General features: G+C 30.1%; 2 protein-coding genes across 3 annotated transcripts in view; one reads left to right on the top strand and one right to left on the bottom strand.

Moving 5' to 3' along the window:
- The window catches only part of LOC111656820 (uncharacterized), a 28564-nt gene that overhangs the window by 20348 nt on the left and 2869 nt on the right, over positions 1-5347 (top strand). The window lies entirely within an intron of this gene.
- The window catches only part of aff1 (AF4/FMR2 family, member 1), a 26878-nt gene continuing 25175 nt past the window's right edge, over positions 3645-5347 (bottom strand). For both annotated transcript variants that reach the window (XR_015437414.1, XR_015437413.1), the window contains exon 21: positions 3645-3841. The gene's annotated coding sequence lies outside the window, so the exon portion shown is untranslated. The remainder of the gene's footprint in view (positions 3842-5347) is intronic.

The following is a 5347-nucleotide window of genomic DNA, read 5'->3' as shown; positions in this document are numbered from 1 at the left end:
AAGTTTATTGGGGAAAAGACAATAGTGATGGTGAATGTAGAAGGGGAGTGTGTCTGGGAAATCCAGGTGTCTGGTGAGCACACAAGGCAGGAGTTCGGAGGACACTGGAGACCAAAGGCAGGTGGGTGGTGTGGCGTGGCGTCAGCGGGAAATGGCAGGATCAGCAGCAAACAATTCAGGAAATCTTCTTGAGCACAGGAGAACGAAGAGTTAATGAAGTTAAAACACCAGGGATATCAGTGAAACACTACATGACTTTGTAGTCACACAAAGGTTTTCATGCTTTACTATACTATGACATTTTTTGATATTTTAATCTATACTATTCTATGACGTTTTTTTGACAATTTTACGACATAATATACTATGATATTTTTTGACAATTTTATGCCATACTATACTACGACGTTTTTTGACAATTTTATGCCATACTGTACTATGACGTTTTATGCCATACTATACTATGACGTTTTTTGACAATTTTATGACATAATATACTATGATGTTTTTTGACAATTTTATGCCATACTATACTATGACGTTTTATGCCATACTATACTATGACGTTTTTTGACAATTTTATGCCATACTATACTATGACATTTTTTCACAATTTTATGGCATACTATACTATTACATTTTATGCCTTACTATACTATGACGTTTTTTGACGATTTTATGCTTTACTATTACGTTTTTTCACAATTTTATGCCATACTATACTATGACGTTTTATGCCATACTATACTATGACGTTTTATGCCTTACTATACTATGATGTTTTATGACATACTATACTATGACGTTTTTTGTTGATTTATGCCTTACTATACTATGACGTTTTATGCCATACTATACTCTGTCGTTTTTTGACAATTTTATGACATAATATACTTTGACGTTTTTTGACAATTTTATGCCTTACTATACTATGACGTTTTATGCCATACTATACTATGACGTTTTTTGACAATTTTATGACATAATATACTACGATGTTTTTTGACAATTTTATGCCATACTATACTATGACGTTTTATTCCATACTATACTATGACGTTTTTTGTTAAGTTTATGCCTTTCTATACTATGACGTTTTATGCCATACTATACTATGACGTTTTTTGACGTTTTATGCCTTATTATACTGTTACATTTTATGACTTACTATACTATGACCTTTTTTGGCGATTTTATGCCATACTATACTATGACGTTTTATGCCATACTATATACTATGACATTTTATGCCATACTATACTATGACGTTTTTTGATGATTTTATGCCTTACTATACTATGACGTTTTATGCCATACTATACTATGACATTTTATACCATACTATACTATGACGTTTTTTGACAATTTTATGACATAATATACCATGACGTTTTTTGACAATTTCATGCCTTACTATACTATGACGTTTTATGCCATACTATACTCTGACGCTTTTTGACAATTTTATGACATACTATACTATGACGTTTTTTCACAATTTTATGACATAATATACTATGACGTTTTTTGACAGTTTTATGCCTTACTATACTATGACGTTTTATGCCATACTATACTATGACGTTTTTTGACAATTTTATGACATAATATACCATGACGTTTTTTGACAATTTTATGCCTTACTATACTATGACGTTTTATGCCATACTATACTATGACGTTTTTTGTTAATTTTATGCCTTTCTATACTATGACGTTTTATGCCATACTATACTATGACGTTTTTTGTTGATTTTATGCCTTACTATACTATTATGTTTTATTCCATACTATACCATGACGTTTTTTGTTGATTTCATGCCTTACTATACTATGACTTTTATGCCATACTATACTCTGTCGTTTTTTGACAATTTTATGACATAATATACTATGACGTTTTTTGACAATTTTATGCCTTACAAAACTAAGACGTTTTATGCCATACTATACTATGACGTTTTTTGACAATTTTATGACATAATATACTATGATGTTTTTTGACAATTTTATGCCATACTATACTATGACGTTTTATGCCATACTATACTATGACGTTTTTTGGCGATTTTATGCCATATTATACTATGATGTTTTATGCCTTACTATACTATGACGTTTTATGCCATACTATACTATGACGTTTTTTGTCAATTTTATGCCATACTATACTATGACGTTTTATGCCATACTATACTATGACGTTTTTTGGCGATTTTATGCCATACTATACTATGACGTTTTATACCTTACTATACTATGACGTTTTTTGACAATTTTATGCCATACTATACTATGATGTTTTTTGACGATTTTATGCTTTACTTTACTATTACGTTTTTTGACATTTTATGCCATACTATACTATGACGTTTTATGCCATATATACTATGACGTTTTATGCCTTACTATACTATGATGTTTTATGCCATACTATACTATGACGTTTTTTGACAATTTTATGCCATACTATACTATGACGTTTTACGCCATACTATACTATGACGTTTTTTGGCGATTTTATGCCATACTATACTATGACGTTTTATGCCATATATACTATGACGTTTTTTGACAATTTTATGCCATACTATACTATGACGTTTTTGACAATTTTATGACATAATATACTATGATGTTTTTTGACAATTTTATGCCATACTTACTATACTATGACGTTTTTTGACGATTTTATGCTTTACTTTACTATTACGTTTTTTGACAATTTTATGCCATACTATACTATGACGTTTTATGCCATACTATACTATGACGTTTTTTGGCTGATTTTATGCCATATTATACTATGACGTTTTTTGTTAATTTTATGCCTTTTTATACTATGACGTTTTATGCCATACTATACTATGACGTTTTTTGCCTTATTATTATGCCTTACTATACTATGACCTTTTTTGACGATTTTATGCTTTACTTTACTATTATGTTATTTGACAATTTTATGCCACACTATACTATGACGTTTTATGCCATACTATACTATGACGTTTTTTGACAATTTTATGACATAATATACTATGATGCTTTTTGACAATTTTATGCCATACTATACTATGACGTTTTATGCCATACTATACTATGACGTTTTTTGACAATTTTATGCCATACTATACTATGACGTTTTTTGTTAATTTTATGCCTTTCTATACTATGACGTTTTATGCCATACTATACTATGACGTTTTTTGACGTTTTATGCCTTATTATACTGTTACATTTTATACCTTACTATACTATGACCTTTTTTGACGATTTTATGCTTTACTTTACTATTATGTTATTTGACAATTTTATGCCATACTATAGTATGACGTTTTATGCCATACTATACTATGACGGTTTTTGACAAGTTTATGCCATACTATACTATGACGTTTTATGCCATACTATACTATGACGTTTTTTGACAATTTTATGCCATACTATACTTTGACGTTTTATACCATACTATACTATGACGGTTTTTGACAAGTTTATGCCATACTATACTATGACGTTTTATGCCATACTATACTATGTCGTTTTTTGATGATTTTATGCCTTACTATACTATGACCTCTTATGTTTTCATCAGAACTCATGTATGACCCCAGAGCATGACAGGACACAAAAAACACCAGCAGTAACAATGCAAGAAAGTTTATTGGGGAAAAGACAATAGTGATGGTGAATGTAGAAGGGGAGTGTGTCTGGGAAATCCAGGTGTCTGGTGAGCACACAAGGCAGGAGTTCGGAGGACACTGGAGACCAAAGGCAGGTGGGTGGTGTGGCGTGGCGTCAGCGGGAAATGGCAGGATCAGCAGCAAACAATTCAGGAAATCTTCTTGAGCACAGGAGAACGAAGAGTTAATGAAGTTAAAACACCGGGGATATCAGTGAAACACTACATAACTTTGTAGTCACACAAAGGTTTTCATGCTTTACTATACTATGACATTTTTTGATATTTTAATCTATACTATTCTATGACGTTTTTTTGACAATTTTATGCCATACTATACTATGACGTTTTTTGTTAATTTTATGCCATACTATACTATGACGTTTTTTGACAATTTTATGCCATACTATACTATGACGTTTTATGCCATACTATACTATGACGTTTTTTTGACAATTTTATGACATAATATACTATGACGTTTTATGCCATACTATACTATGACGTTTTTTTGACAATTTTATGACATAATATACTATGATGTTTTTTGACAATTTTATGCCATACTATACTATGACGTTTTATGCCATACTATACTATGACGTTTTTTGACAATTTTATGCCATACTATACTATTACATTTTATGCCTTACTATACTCTGACGTTTTTTGACGATTTTATGCTTTACTTTACTATTACGTTTTTTGACAATTTTATGCCATACTATACTATGACGTTTTATGCCATACTATACTATGACGTTTTTTGTTGATTTATGCCTTACTATACTATGACGTTTTACTCCATACTATACTATGACGTTTTTTGACAATTTTATGCCTTACTATACTATGACGTTTTACTCCATACTATACTATGACGTTTTTTGACAATTTTATGCCTTACTATACTATGACGTTTTACTCCATACTATACTATGACGTTTTTTGACAATTTTATGACATACTATACTATGACGTTTTACTCCATACTATACTATGACGTTTTTTGACAATTTTATGACATACTATACTATGACGTTTTATGCCATACTATACTATGACGTTTTTTGGCGATTTTATGCCATACTATACTATGACGTTTTTTGACAATTTTATGCCATACTATACTAAGATGTTTTTTGACGATTTTATGCTTTACTTTACTATTACGTTTTATGCCATATATACTATGACGTTTTTTGACAATTTTATGCCATACTATACTATGACATTTTTTGACAATTTTATGACATAATATACTATGATGCTTTTTGACAATTTTATGCCATACTATACTATGACGTTTTTTGACAATTTTATGACATAATATACTATGACGTTTTATGCCATACTATACTATGACGTTTTTTGACGATTTTATGCCATACTATACTATGACGTTTTATGCCATACTATACTATGAAGTTTTTTGGCGATTTTATGCCATACTATACTATGACGTTTTATGCCTTACTCTACTATGATGTTTTATGCCATACTATACTATGACGTTTTTTGTTGAATTATGCCTTACTATACTATGACATTTTTTCACAATTTTATGCCTTACTATACTATTACATTTTATGACTTACTATACTATGACGTTTTTTGGCGATTTTATGCTTTACTTTACTATTACGTTTTTTGACAATTTTATGC

The sequence above is a fragment of the Seriola lalandi genome, unplaced genomic scaffold, assembly GCF_002814215.2.
Source record: "Seriola lalandi dorsalis isolate HSWRI2012SDOR001 ecotype SW California unplaced genomic scaffold, Sedor1 jcf7180002054370, whole genome shotgun sequence".
NCBI classification, from domain to species: Eukaryota; Metazoa; Chordata; class Actinopteri; order Carangiformes; family Carangidae; genus Seriola; species Seriola lalandi.
Note: the sequence above shows the minus strand (reverse complement) of the source record. Positions and strands in the feature narration are given on the sequence as shown.